General features: G+C 42.3%; 1 protein-coding gene across 7 annotated transcripts in view; it reads right to left on the bottom strand.

Moving 5' to 3' along the window:
• ARHGEF1 (Rho guanine nucleotide exchange factor 1) overlaps positions 1-16,282 on the bottom strand; it is a 579,253-nt gene that overhangs the window by 428,015 nt on the left and 134,956 nt on the right. The window contains exon 1 of one of the 7 annotated variants that reach the window (XM_069201363.1): positions 5,707-5,819. The exons of the other annotated variants lie outside the window; for them this stretch is intronic. The gene's annotated coding sequence lies outside the window, so the exon portion shown is untranslated. Of the gene's footprint in view, positions 1-5,706; positions 5,820-16,282 lie in introns of those variants that run through there. 7 annotated transcript variants of the gene reach the window in all.

Below are 16,282 nucleotides of genomic sequence, written 5' to 3'. Positions count from 1 at the left end.
CACAAAAAGGCCAAAAGTGCCAACAAATCTCTTTTAGCAGTGTCCACTGCAAGTCCTTGCTGGGCTAAGAACAAAACACATAACACATCTGACAGTTTGGTCTATGACATCCCAAACTTCAGAAGGGAGGTCAAATGCAATCAAGTGGCACCGCAAAATCTCCAGGCATGAAGGTGCATACTATGGAGGCTCGGATGCTAGACCTTGTTCTGCTGCAGTTCCTCTCGAAGCAGCAGCCTAATCCGAGGAAAGATGTTCATGCAGAGAATTTCACGGTACCCCAAACACCTAGCTCATTCCAGAGCCACTAAGATGACTCCTGCCTAGGGATTCCTCATCTTCAGAACTCAAGACAGGAACGGCAGAGGTAGGAAGGCATACGGTATTTTCCCATGCTCCACTAAAGGCGGAATGTGTCTCTGATACAGAGCCTTCTTCGGGACTGCAGTGCACATAAGTGCTGACCATGCACTCTCTGCGGTGGTGAAAAGATCGCCTCAAGCTTCTCTCTAATGCTCAAAGACACCAGTCGTCACCTCTAGGTGTAACTAGAAATCGTGGTCCACTTGGAGCACGACCTGAGTATCTGTGCTGGCATTTATAGGTCCAGTCATACCACCAGGTGGTACACAACCACAGAAATGCCCTGATGACTCAGTCAGTTCGAGGCACAGGGCCTCCTTGCACAGGACTCCGGACCCCAACCTTCTTGCTGCAATACCACGTCATTGGTGCGGTCAGTGAGAACCTGAACCAGTCTCCCATTGATGGACGCTAGGAAAGCTTTTGATGCCAACTGAATGGCCCCCCAGTTTGATGTGGAGTCTGATTTTCTGTTGGAGACCAAAGTCCTCCGATCTTCACTACTCCCAGATGAACTCTCCAACCCTGCAGTGATGTATTCATCACCACTGCAGGGGTGTGGAATTTATTAAAATATCTACTTGTCCAGGGGACAGGTTGCTTCTCAAATCTACTTGTCCTGTAAAAAGATCTACTTGTCCCTTTGGTGCCATGTAGTGTGGCGACAAATTATGGCAGCAATTAATAGCCTCTCTGATTATGCCAGGGCTACTACCATAGTAGGGCTTGAATACTTGGAGTTTCAATCCCTACTGTAGCAATTTCCTTATTTTGCCACCTTTCTGCAGATCTGCATACTGGGGCTGGAGGAAGCAGTAAGCAATAGTTCCAGGGCTGGAATGCCTTTGAGTCTGCAAACCTACTAACCTGCATGTTTTAAAGATTTTTACCAGCTTCTCTCTAATATTTTCCCATAATAAGAAAGGTTGGACATTTACTCCTGACAATGGCAGAATTAGAACTTCTTCCAGGGTTGGGAAGAAAGTGGCTGGATGGAAAATGAACTTGCAAATGCTCAATAGATTTTCACATGAGCAAATCTACACATCGTATTTACCCACGCTAAAATACAGTTCACAAATATTTTATAGGGGTACGACATATACCATGGGTGCACTTTTGTGACTTTCTTTAAGAATTTGGGGCCACAAGTAGGTAGGTTCAGATTTGTGACCTGCAAATTGCGAGTCGCAAATCCGAATGTAGGATGGTGTCCTTGACACCATCTGTGATTCGCAAGGGCTTCGCAAATGCCCACATCATGAATAATCATGAGGTGGGTCGCAATTTGCGACCCCCTCACGAATGGTGGCCTGCTGGAGACAGCAGACCACCATGTCTGTGACTGCTTTATTTTTTTGTAATGCAGCCCGTTTTCCTTAAAAGAAAACGAGATGCATAACAAAAACGAAAAATGAAACGTTTTCGTTTAATTTTTTCAGAGCAGGCAGTGGTCCACAGGACCACTGCTTGCTCTGAAAAAATGTTTACAGTGACATTCACAATGGGAAAGGGGTCCCATGGGGATCCCTTCCCTTTTGAGAAAGTGTTAGCACCCATTTGAAATGGGTGCAAACTGCGATTGGTTTGCGCCCGCGTTCGCGGTCACAAAACAATCCTACATTGCACTGCGAGTTGCAATTAGGAAGGGAACACCCCTTACTAATTGCGAGTCGCAAACCCGTTTTGTGATTCGGTAACCAGGTTACTGAATCGCAAAACTGGGTTTGTGCATCGCAATGTGCTTTTTGCACGTCGCAAACAGTGAAAGTCGCTATTTGCGACATGCAAAAAGCTACCTACATGTGGGTCTTGGTCCCTAATTAGGTCTGGTGTTAACAAAGACATTTTGTTTTTATTAAACTTCTATTTCTCTCTCTTTCGGCTGGCTTTACTGTGAGTGATCGCATTCTGCTCTTCCACAAGGAGCATATTGCCACACAAAGTAGTTTTGTTCAGTGTCAGGAACTACAGTGGCAATCAGTGACGTAACGAAACTGGAGGGTGCCCCTTTGAAAAGAACATGGAGGAGCCCCCTCTCCAGACTCACTCAGGGCAGGTGCTGTGCTGACGGGGCCCCCTGGAGGGCGGCTGCGGGGCCTTTGTTATGCCGCTGGTGGCAACGTGTGCTTTAAGAGTTCAAAAACTTTTGGGGGGGGTTTTGCCAATGTTTGTTACAATGTTGAGGGCCTGGTAGCTCCCACAACAATAAAGTGTTACAAAAGCCATGTCAAAACAAGACACGCATTGATGAAACTAAAAGACTTATAAAAATATGTCAGATCAGTTGGCTTTGTCAGTGTTTGTTTATTTTCATGCTTCCCATAATCGTGTTGAAAATGGTTACACTGATTTTCCATTAGAAATATTTTTGGGAAATACTAGCATGCATCAACACATTTTACTAAATGACACTTCATTTGCATATAATCAGAGAGCATTCTGGGAGCATTATACTTAGCCTCTTAGCCTAAACTTTTCAAACGTGTGTACACTTTTTTTTTTTTTGTACTGGAACCAACGTCAGTAGTGAAGTGTGACCTTAAAACATTTATTTACAGCACGCACCCTAATAATGAAGGCTTTCAAATAATGAACCATAAATACAAGTTCGAACAGCATTATCTTTAGGAAACACATTACCTCAACTGCAGAGAGTTCAACTCTCTGTAAACAGGCAGCCAAAGGGTTTATGCTGCAGGGGGTTGGGCCATAAAAACTTGTTGCCCTTGACCCCAAACAAGATGTCCCGGGCGTCGGGCGATAGGAATTCCACATCCCTGCCACTGCCAGCACTGGGTGAGGTAAGGGGAAGGATTTTCTGCTGGCCCAATGGCATTTGTGTAGCTATTACTGGAGTTCTTCTGCAGTCTCCTCGGAAACTTGGATGCCCTTGAGTCGTTGATTCAGAGGAAAGCCTCTAAGGACACAGGTGTGACTTTGGTATGTTGACAATGAAACCCAATGATGTCAGAAGTTTTGCAGTCATCTGGAGGTGGTTAAGGACCTACCTGTAGCGACACCGCTTCATCAGCCGATTGTTGTCATAGGGAAAGACTGGTACGTTTAACCTGTGACCACCACCATCACTTTTGAGAGGGGTACAGGAGAAGCCAAAAGAGAACACGGCAAACTGAAAATGCACCTGTCTGACCCTGAATAGCAATTACCACCTGCAGGACGAGGACATGGAAACTGGTGTCCTGCAGGTCCAAAGCTACCATCCAGCTTTCTGCATCCTGGGCAGAGAGATCCTAGGCCAGCCTGAGCTTCTTGAATTTATTCTTCCACACAAAGGCGTTGAGAGATTTAAGATCTAAAATAGGACGGGGGCCCTCTGTCCTTTTCCTGCACTAGGAAATAGTGGAAGTAACATCTAGTTCCCATTTCTGAGGATGGAACTCTCTCTAACTCCTTTTGCCAAAATAGCCTTCCTGCAGCAAAATGCAGCAAAATTGACAGGTGCTTCTCTGAAAACCACTCTGATGTAGGCAGAAGATGTGGCAGGTAAGAAAGGAATAGTAGGGTATAGCCAGGGGTTTAGCTTATTCAGTAAAACTGGGGGTGGGTAAGCTTCAGATTTTCTGACAATCAGAGTGGCATATAATGTTTAAATACATTATACGACAAGAAGGGTGCATGAATTAGGCCTAAGGGGCAGTAGAAAGGGAAAGGAACTAGGTTTGGTAGGACTACTAAGAGAGAAAACACAACATTCTGTAAAATAACCAATATTTTTTATGGCTTTCCACACAGGGTGTGTGGGTTGTCTATATGTATGTACAAAAACCTACTGAAATCTGACTGATATCTCACAATACCCTACTGAAAGAACCTGTACCCAACTATTTACAGTAAAATACATTTATTAGGTGGGTGTAACACCCCTAACATCACCCTGAAGCTACACCCATGGGTTTAGCCCCACTTAACGATCTGCAGGACCCATAAGTACAATACAAATGGGGTTCCCTGACCTAGATACAGTAGCTCCACCAGGTAAGTAGAAACTGAAATGAAAACAAATGTTGAGAGCTACTCTTGAATGCTACTATATGGATATTCATCAACAACCACACTAAAGTATATATCTATACAACTAATTATGTATGTCTTCAAAATTATATATATAAAGATGTTTAATAACTGTATGTTTGGTCTTAGGTTACACCAATGTCCTAACATTGGTCTCTAAAAATATTACATCATAGAATCTTAGAATTTTGTCAATATATTATTTTATTTAATTAAATTACAAAATACCTGATATAATGAAAAGAAACTACAAGACTAACTCAATTACTCCACATTCATACACTAATTAAATATACATATATATATATATATATATACATATATATATATATATATATATATATATATATATATATATAAAAATCCAATATTATTACAACAAAAAAGTTCCTAAAAGACACAAATACACTATTATTGCATGTCCAAGTACATACAAAAATTATAAAATCCAATGTCTGATATTACAAAAAATATTGAACAATGATACAGTAGGAACCCAAAGATCTGCAGGACCCACCTCTTGGATATTATGTTCTACCGCTTTTGAAGGAAAAGATGGATTCTGCCACCCACAGACTTATTACGTGCAGCTAACAGCAAAATATAGAGACTTAGAGGCAGATGACAGAGGGGCAGGGGCCTGGGAGGTTTGCAGTCCCTGAGGGCCTGGACATGGTCTACTGGATCCTTGACCCCAAAAGAACTAAGGACCCTGTTGTGAGGCAGCAGGTATATGCCAAATGCCTGGTGAGGCTTTGAAATGGCAAAACTGTTGGGGATACTGCCTCAAGTGCCCAGAATGGCCTCAGGTGCGCGGTGTGGCCGTGCTTTCTTCGAAGCGCGTGCCAACGCAGAATCAGCTTTCACAGCATAGGGCCATCAAAAGTCATATCCATAAGCGACACCTTAACGTCACCAAAGAAGCCTGAGATCTAATCCAAGCATGGTGCCAGACCACATCACTAGTCCTAGCTGCTCTGCAAACAGTGTTCAGTCCTTGTCTGATGCCTTTATTCTGCTTCCTGTCCATCCTGAATAGCTTGCACCAGGTTGGCACAGAATTCCTCTGGCACTGCTGGCAAGATATGGTAGGTGGTGCTATGTCAGGAAAGCAGGATTACCTAGGGCTGGTGTAGGACTACCTGCCTCCTCGCAGGTTGGCAAGAACAAGGATTATTCAGGGCAACCCATTCAGAGTGCCAGTCAGGGCTTCAAATATTGGCAACAAGGGCTCGTACAAAGTTGTATAGGTTGCACAACATCCATGAGGACATTGGCTTATACTAGTAGCTAGCAGTAAATCCAAACCTTTAGATGTGCATTTGATTTCCACAGCAAATGAGGCTGTCCCTTCTGTTGAATGGCCAGGGTAAGAGCCCAACCCAGTGTCAGAAGTGTCCAAGTCACAAGCCTCTGAATCCAAATGAACAGAAAGAGGGCGCTTCTGAACTGCTCCAAGACGCAACTTGTCATCGGACGAGAAAAACGTTGGGGGCCACTTCTGGATCCAGTAACTAAGGCATGGAAAGAAAGGATTGACGTCAGCACGCAGAGGTGAAACTAATATACGGCTCAGACCACCAATTCTGGGGCAGTATGAGGCAGACGCGCAGCTACAGGATACCACTCACTAGCATGTGGGAACTATGCTGTTAAAACCTTCCAGGTCCAGTCGGGCACCTGGGACTATTCACAGCGTGAGGAATCTGTACTTAGATGTATCAGTCAGAAGTAAAATTACTAGGGTGTATGTACACTGTTATAACAAATGTGCTTCTCCTAAGGTTTCTGTTAAAACGGTTTTTTAATCTGTAATTTATCACAATATAGCATCAGGTTTACTACATTCCTTCCCAACCATTAATTTCACTGTACTTCTTAACATTTTCTCAAATAGTGAAGCAAGAACACAGATGAATTTTGCAATTGATCTGGAAAAAATACACATTGTAATGGAAATTAGGCATACCAACATGTGGAGGTGAAATGCAAATTTTAACGCAATAGCATTTATGCTTCCACATAACTTAGGTCTGATAAGACCTCGATGGTATATCTGAAAGAAATACCCAAATAAAGGAGCTCTAGGTGACAAGGTTATTAATATTGTACTAAAGAATAAAATTATTCTCACAAAAGTTTTAACAATCTACTAATTGTATTTATATACAGATGGCGATCCTGATTGTTAAACTCTCCTTATACACTAATGCCCTTCAAGAACAGGCACTAAATTAACAAAAAAATTGAATTATTCATATAACTACAAAAGCATTATAGCTCCAACTCTGAGCCTAATATCCTATCAAGATAGTACTAAAATTAGACTCTACCCACAGTTTTTAGACTCTACCCACATTTATAACTGATATAATTATCCTTAAAAAAGGCAGGTACCCAAGAGCAAAATATGTACATATTCATAAAGTTCCTCAACACCTCAAACCCAAACAGTGTGATAGTGTAGCAGCATGCGTAATGTGCATCTCCAAACCTCACGCACACCCCCCCAACACCTCCAACGTGGGCCAACCAATACTCTGCGGGTTCAGACTCAAAGCAGAACACTTTGGGACACCATCAGGGTAAAGAAGCAATATACCATAGTACAATACAATGCCAGTCATATAGCTTTTAGGTAACCTAAGCAGAACAGATTCTGATAGCAGCATGGCCTCGGACACGAGCCAAGTAGAAAAATACAGTTCCTAGCACATAATCAATTTAGGATGCATACTTAGCACTTAAGGCCACACCAAGGAACACGATTGTTACTATACACCAAGTGCTGACTTTGACGACAGCAGCCCGAATGTTCATGCCAACACAGTGCTCTATATTGTGCTGGAGAGGTGTGTCTGGGTTGCGGGGGAGAGAAGGAGAGTAGTTCAAGTGAACGGAAGAAAATGGGCACGGAGTGTGTACAAATATGCCAAGTGAGGGAAGTGTTCTTGAAGTGTGCAAAGGTGAGAGTAGACTTTCTGGAGAGGACTCCAAAGTGAGTACAGCCCATGCACAGAGGTGTATCATAACATTTGAGTAGAGGCTGGACTGTGCAAGGAAACGTTACATCATGATATGAGGCTGGAGTGTGCGGTGAGCTGGATCTTTTAAGGTGGAGCCTGAGGTGACGCGGAGTGTGCACTCCGGTGACCTGGATGTATAAAGGTGAGGTCAGAGGTGACGCTGGAGAGTGCAGAGAGGTGAGAAGGATGTACAGTATATACATGAGGCTGGAGTGCGCATGTAGGTGAGTAGGATGTATGTATATACACACACACAGATATATATATATATATATATAGCTATATAGGTGACGCTGGAGTGGACATGGAGGCGAGCAGGATGCATATATAGGTGAGGCTGGAGAGATGTCAGTGCTCGAAGTGAGGGTGGACTCCATAATCTTAGCCAGGAACAGATTTTCAAGGCAGTAGTGCTTTGCAAACGTGTACACGGACGCCCACATCACACTCTGACAGATAGGCACTCAGCATGTCAGCGCAGTGGTAGCAGCCTTAACCCTGGTGGAATTTCCAGAGGCTGCCGTTTGGCCAATGCAAAGAAGATCTTCATGCAGGGGGCTAAGCACCTCGACAGAGCCCTTTTTAGGTTGAGCATTGCAGCGCACAAGCGCTGCTTTTCTGACGTGTTGGCATGTATCTGGGCTTTTAACAATGCCCACCTCATGCCCATCATTACCACTCGTTCGTGGGCTTGCCCTTCAAAAATCCTTTGATGACATTGGTAAATGGTTATGTTTGTCCCTCCTTGGGGAGGATTTGATACCGCCTTGGCCATCGCCCCTGTTACATGGCTAATTGCACTTTTGGCAATAAGTTTTACTGCGAGCGAACTTCTTTTTCTTTGTGTCTATCCTTCACGCTGATGCTTATGGCAGCCATGGCGTTGTGAAACGGCTCGCTTATGTGAAACATTTTTACTTTTCATTTTCAATTTATGGGGCAAGAAATGTCCGGTTAAGAGTTTACAATACTAATAACTCTAATTAGAGCAAATGCGAGACCCGGTGCATTGCAAATGCTTGTTTGTACTGCTTTGCATTTCTTTGCCCTAAGGAACTCTGCCAAAAATGTATCTTTCTCCTGAAGACCTTTGGTTGGATCAATGTCCTAGCTTAAAGCTCTTTCGGGATTCAGGCGACTGAGCCTCTCTTACTCTTAAGGGATAAGACAGGTTAAAATAACACTGGAAGACTGAAGGATTGTTCAACATGAAAAGGAGTCACAACTTTCTGCAAGAAGGCCGCCCAGGTCCTAAGCACCAGTTTGTCTAGAAAAAAAAAGGTGGTGTAGAGTGGCTGCTCTGACACGGCTTGGAGTCCACTGGAGTGATCGTAACTTGGAAAATAGTCTTGAAAATCAGAGGATGCAACACATCTATGCACATGAGGAACACCAGGACTAAGTTAAGGTCCCACGGCTGAATCACAAACTGTACGGGAGGAAACATGCATCAAACACTTAATAAACTGTACCATGACAGGTGAGACCTTGCTGGGCCAAAGGCAGAACAAATGATAAAACATCTGACCGTTTGGTTTGTGAATGGTCTGTGTTGCAGACTCCACACCAGGCCACAATTTTTTTCCCAGCCACTGGCATATATTGACTTTGTACAGAGGCACCTGGCAGCAAGAAACACATCCACAACCTTAGGTGGTAGATCAAATGCAGTCAACTGCTGCAGCAAGATTCAGTGGGTTCGGGTGCAGAACCTTGCCCATCTGCAACAGAAGATCCTCCCTAAAAGGCAACCTGATTCAGAGTCACTAGTATGACTTGGGCCCAGTCATTTTTGATCATCTTCAGAACTTGGAACAGAAAAGGCAGAGGCGGAAAGTCAAACAGAGTCCTATGCTCCAATGTAATTGGGATATGTGCCCTAGAGAGCTTTGTTAAGAACTTCAATATGCAAAGGTTTTTAACAGTTTGCATTCTTCACAACTGCAAAAAGATCTACCCAAGATTCTCGCCACTGTAGGAAGATGCCCTGTTCCACCTCAGGTTGCAACCCCCATGTGTTATCTCTTAGGCACCACTGGATAGGCTCATCTGCAATGGAGTTTAAAGATGCCGGCAGATGGTTCAATATCACGGAAATGCCCTGACATTATACCCAACCCCAGAGGCTTAGAAACTATTCACATAGAATCCAGGGCCCCACTACTCCTTGCTTGTTACGATATCACATGGCAGCAGCGTTGTCCATGAGAACAAGCACCAACCTTCCTTTATAGCTGTCAGGAAGGCCTTTAATTCCAGGCAAATGGCCCGAAACTCCAACAGACTGATATGGAGCTGACCTTTCGCTGGAGACCTGTCATATCAACGATGCAGGAACAGGTAGATTTTAAGTATTTATTCAGAGTAAATAAAGTACGTCAAGCGTAACTCGTTTCCCAGCTAAACTGTCACTCTCTCTATTCTACATTCTTTTCCTCCCTACCCCATGTATTCACATTCTAAATCTACATTCCTTAAAGAGACCGACATATAAGAATACAACACATTTTCCTCCTTAACAAAATAAAGAAATATAATAACAGTCTAAAGTGAAATCAATAACTATAAAGATATGTACTAAAAACAAAGAGAAATTAACATAGACACTTATACATAATCAACTAACCGCGAAGATCTCTGTCGGTTGCGCACATCAGACTTCACTGTTGATGCAATAGAATCATCTTCTATCTCATCATTCATACAACTCCTTCCATTGCTTCCACTGTTCTCCCAATCTCTATTACACACAACACCATCGGTGACAACAATACTTCTCTCTTCATCGACCGCATCGCTGTCACCATTCCCACACACATCCGCACCAATGGGCTCAAAAAACTTCTCGCAACCAATGGACCACGACCCCGTTGGATCTAGCTCACCATCATGTTCAGGGGGACACTTTGCCAGTCTGTTAACATTCCAAACTTTGCCATCCTGTGTAACCACCCTCTTATTGAAGACTTTAACAAACTTCATGGCTCTACTAAACTTAGGCATGTCTTTTCTTATAATTCCTGGTCTCCTTACTCTGACCCAATCACCCACCAGAAAAGTAGGTTCTCTCACCTCCCACCTCCTATCATATGATTCCTTGCTCTTTTCCTGCTTATTTACCACATAATATTTAACTCTCTCAATATCAAAACCACCATCACTATTTCCACTTATTTTTTTGAACCACCAAGGACAAAGCTTAGACACAGGATCTCTACCCCTTAATAATCTAAATGGGCTAACACCTGTGGTACTATGCGGAGTAATGCGGTAATACCACAATTTCTCTCTTACCTTTTCCTTCCAAACTCCACCAAAACTTCGCGCCCAACCTATGCAATCTTTAAGTACACGATTAAACCTCTCTACTTGACCATTCTCTTGCGGTTCATATAAAGAGGTGGTCACATGTTTGATGTCGCAGTACTTAAGGAACCCTTTCATTTCTTTCGAAATCAATTGAGTACCATTATCAGTTACTAGAGTCTCAGGATAGCCTTCCTTTGCGAAAATCTCCTTAAGAAATTCAACAACCACACCCGAAGTCACGTGAGGTACTAACTTTACTTCAGGCCACTTGGAATGGTAATCAACAAGTACCAAAGCAAACTTTGCCTCATGAGGTAGAAAAGAGAATGGACCAGAAATGTCCAACCCTAGCTTTTGCCATGGGGAATCTGGCCAAGGTACAGGACGCAGAGGCGCAGGCACTGTCTTCAGCATCTTTTCAGCATTAATACATACATTACACTCCCTAACCGTCCTCTCCGCCATCTTGTCCATGCCAGGCCACCAAAAAGAAGTACGTATTTGTTTTTTCATGGAGGACATTCCTGGGTGACCAAGATGGGTCAAACTTAGAAGAGCCGATTGCATGCCCATAGGTGGAATGCATTTTCCCTTCTTAAACAGGAGTTCATTCTCAATTTCCAATTCTTCTCTTATCTTATCTTAAAGGGAGAAACTTCTTCTAATATTCTTTCCTTCCTTGGCCAACCCAATCTCACAAAAGATTTTACCTGTTGTAATACAGAGTCTTCCTGATCTTTCTCAAACCATTCTTTCTCCTCAAGAGATCTAAACTCATCAGCTACAAATTCAGACACCACAGACACAACATCTAAATCCCTGGATTCACCTCTATTAGGCGTATGTGGCATTTCCTGAGGTAAGTGTGACAAACAATCTGCTACTGAATTGCTTTTACCAGGCACATACTCAACGTCAAAGGAATACTCTTGCAATCTCGATACTAACCTTGCAATTCGAGCAGTTGCATTCCAACCACCACCCGGGGATAATATGCCAACCAACGGCTTATGATCAGTGCGAAGCACAAACCGTGAACCCCATAAGTAATTACGAAAGTGCTCAATAGCCCAAACACATGCAAGCAACTCCTTCTCAATAACTGCATATTTTCTCTCTGCATCATTCAAAGTGCGAGAAGCAAAATTAACATTCCATTCATCCTTACCAATTCTCTGTGACAACACACCCCCAATACCATACATACTGGCATCTACTGTTACCATACAACAAGCTCTGATATTGAAAGGTCTGAGGGTAGGTGCACACGCAATCTCTTTTTTTATAGACTCAAATGCACGTTCCTGTTTATCCAACCACACAAACTACATTTTTCCGGGTTAGCTCCCTTAAAGGTTCCATTTTAGTAGCAAAATTCTCAATAAACTTGCTGTAGTATTCACATAACCCAGCAAAAGACTAAAAAGTAAAAGTTTCTCCCGATTGTCCGGTTTAGGTGCATCCAGTATTGCTTTAACCAGAGAACTTTTGGGTACAACACCGTTGCCTGAGATGGTGTGCCCTAAATACTCGACAGATTCTGCAAAAAAATGACATTTCTTGAACTTCAGAGTTAGTCCATTCTTATTGAATACCTCGCACACCCTTTCCAGATGGTCTCTGTGTTCTCGTTCATTTTTTGAATATATCAAATCATCATCTTGGAAACACTTAACAAATTTGTCCATATCTTTGAACATCATAAACATTGCCCTCTGAAACACAGATGCCGCTGACGCTAATCCAAACGGCATACGTTTAAATTGGTACAGTCCTTGTGGTGTGATGAACGCCGTGAGATGACGAGTCTTCTGTGAGTTCAATCTGGTGGTAAGCTGACCTCGGGTCCAATGTAGAGAATATTTTTGCTCCTTCCATCATGCTAACTAGTTCATTAATATTTGGTAAGGGGTGGCAATTAACTATAATATTAGCATTCAGCGCTCTCAAATCAACACACAATCTCAACGATTTGTCTGGTTTACGAGCCAACACAATGGGAGAAACCCATTCGGATGACTCCACCTCCTCAATAACGCCATCTTTCACCAATTCATCCAAATTATTTCTCAACTCCTCATGTATACTAATAGGAACATTTCTCAATTTCTGCGCAACAGGTTTAGCATTCAGTTTAAGCTTAATCCTATGGCTGTAGTTTTTTAATTTCCCCAATTTTCCAGAAAATACTTTAGGAAATTTTTATGTAATCCAACTGGACTTTTCCCCAACACTTGCCAGCATAACTGGTTCAATCGCCCTGGGGTTCAGAACTATGCCCAACTCTGCTTGATCCCTCCATCCCAGGACATTGACCCCTTTTTCTGCAACATATACCTTGATCACAGCAATACGTTCTTTAAACCACACAGAAGTCTCTACATAACCAAGAATATTGATTGCTGTACCGTCAAACCCTTCAGCTACTATGTCTGAGGATTTCAAACTAGATATATCCCACAACGACTTAAATTTTTCCAGAAAATAATCATATGTAATAATTGTCCAAGGAGAACCAGAATCCGCCATGAGTTCTAGTTCACGACCTTCAACCACTATAGTACATTTAGGTTGTTTCACAATATTTTTTGTACTATCTAGGACATCATCTTTGACAGAAAGAACTACTCCCTTTTCTTTCTCATCCTGTACATACGAGATTTTCTTCCTATCATTATTATCAGCACTTTTAATGTCCTTACACACTCTGGCAAAGTGTCCAGACCTTCCACATTTGTTGCACTCTTTACCAATAGCAGGGCAATGTGTAGAATTTGCAATATGACTCAGACTCCCACACCTATAGCATGACATTCTATCTGTTCTTTTACTTCTATCTTCTCTTTTGTTTCCTGTATTATACTTCAACGTGGATCTACTATAGTTACTACTATTCCCAACAGCTGCAACGGTATCCCAATTACAAGAGTTGTTTTTTTCAGCGTCTTGCACAGTCCTCATCCATTTTTCCGATTGCTCCAATGCTTTGGCTGTGTTTATAACTTCCTGTAACTTTGGATCCCCCATCACCCATAATTGTTCTTGAATCCTTTTACTCTTTACATGAACAATGATCTGATCCCTGATCATTTCATCTGTGATGGGTCCAAAATTACAGTGCATGGATAGACTACGTAAACTGGTCAAAAATTCGTCAAATGCTTCGCCTTCCTGTTGAGTTCTAGTATAAAATTTAAATCTGTTCAATGCAATGCTTGTGGTTGGTTTAAATCTTTTCTCAAGTTTGCACAGGGCATCATTGAATACATCAATTTCTTCATCCTGAAGCATTACTTGTGGAAGTGTCCTAAAAATAAGCTGTCCTTCTGATCCTAAACAATGTAATAGAATGTTCTTCTTTCTCTCTTGAGACATTCCATCCACATCAATTGCTTTGAGATAAGTTAAAAATTCTTCCTTCCACCTCGACCAAGGAATGGGAGGGTCTCCTTTTAATTGCAAAATTTTTGTAGGGGGCTCAAATTGCATATTGATTCAAAATTATCTATTTATCTTACTATAGTAACAAAATAAATAATTTAACAGCAATTCAAGAGTAATAGTCCTTGCAAACAGTCTATGAATAAATAGTAGTTTATTCTAGTATTTTTTCCTTTTATATGCTTAACACTCCTTGAGTTGATAGAAATAATGCTTTAAAACAGCCTTCCAACTGTTTGTACAGGTGTGTTTTTAGTTGTTAAACAATGCTCGATAACTCAATGAGCGTTTCCCAAATTCACGCGAGCGTTTCTGACACAGTACGTGTCTTTCGAAATTTCAATGGTTGAGCAAAACATGAAATGAACTCAGCGAGCGTCTTTTGAAGCGTGCTCGCGCAAAGGAGCGTCTTCGGTTGCTAGGCAACCCCACCAATTACAGTTCCCGTTATATTGTCGATAAAAAAAAATAACCCAAGGGCAAATAATACTTGCGCTTAGAGAGAAGAAAGTGTGTTTCACAAACTAGCGTTGTTTGCTAGTTAATTGTTTTCCTCTTCATACGGCCTTCTTCAAAAGATCAGCAACACGCCGTATTGCACCAATGAAACGAAAATTCCCTTAGCAATGGTGGCACAGGAAATCACAGGAACAGGTTCTCCACCTCGTCACCAATTTCTGTCATATCAACGATGCAGGAACAGGTAGATTTTAAGTATTTATTCAGAGTAAATAAAGTACATCAAGCGTAACTCGTTTCCCAGCTAAACTGTCACTCTCTCTATTCTACATTCTTTTCCTCCCTACCCCACGTATTCACATTCTAAATCTACATTCCTTAAAGAGACCGACATATAAGAATACAACAAGACCGTATGACCTCACAATGCAGCAGTGACACATTTGTCACTGCAGTTTGCTGTGGGTGGGGCAGAAAGAAGGATCTGCCGCTGGCCCAACTGCAGCCAAGCAGCCGCCACTGCAGATCTTGTGCAGTCTCCTCTGAAACCTAAATAGAATGATATAGGGATCCTTGTTTCTGGGCCCACTGAGACTTCATATTTCACTGCAGAGTACAAATATGCCATCCGGCTTGGTCGCCAAGCAGGATGTTAAAGGCTAACAGCCCAAGAAGCCTCAGGGCCGCTCTCATTGAGACACTGGACTGAGCCTGGAACAACAGAATCACAGGCCGAATGTCCTGGGATCAATATGATTGAGGAAAGGACCTGAAATGCATTATTTTGGGACAGATTCTATAAAAAAAGAAGGTTCTGTGATGGAGCCAGGTGAGACTTCAACACATTGCTTGAGGACGCTTTATTCATTTCAGGCATTTTAACATAGAGTAAGCCTAGCTCCACAGAGCAGTGGAAGGATTTATAGAATATTTTACATGAGTGGTTCTTAACCTGTGATCTGGGACTCCGAGGGGTCAGCAATATCTGCTATGGGGGTCCACAACAGAGGAGAAAAAAAAAACACTATCTGATTAATAAAGTGAATATAAATAAAGAAGTAACATCTAAAAAATTAAAACGTTCTGTTAATGTGCAGCAATTTTTTAAATGGTGGCTAAAAATTCAGCTGGTATCCGGATCAGGGTGTAGGGCAGAGGTCTTCAAACTTTTTTATGCCGTGACCCCCTCTTAAAACAATTTAGGTGTAAGGACCCCCTCCTGATAAAAATTTCTAGAACCTGGTAATCCTCATCATCAACAATAATAAACATCCCCATTTCACACAGCAAATCATTTTTACTGTGAGGAAATAATATTAAACAGTGTTTTGCAAATCAAAGATCAGTGAGTGTGGGGGCGTGGTCAAGGGTGTGGCTATAAACAAAGGTCCTCATTTATTAGGAATTGACATGGGACAGAGCTGCAAGTCTTCTTGCTACACTGCCACACTCAAATACAAAAGGGCAGGAATGGACCGTATTTATGAAATACAGTACATTTCTGTCCTATCCCCCTGCGCTGGCGCACAATTGCTGCCTAGTGCCAACATAGGCAGGATTGTATTTGTGCAGGAAGGGGTACCTTCCTGCACAAAATTAATCCAGAGAGGCATTGTACCTCTTTCTACATGTGTGGCAGATAGCAGCAC

This window comes from Pleurodeles waltl, chromosome 7 (assembly GCF_031143425.1).
Source record: "Pleurodeles waltl isolate 20211129_DDA chromosome 7, aPleWal1.hap1.20221129, whole genome shotgun sequence".
NCBI lineage: Eukaryota > Metazoa > Chordata > Amphibia > Caudata > Salamandridae > Pleurodeles > Pleurodeles waltl.
This window is presented reverse-complemented; position numbering and strand designations above follow the sequence as displayed.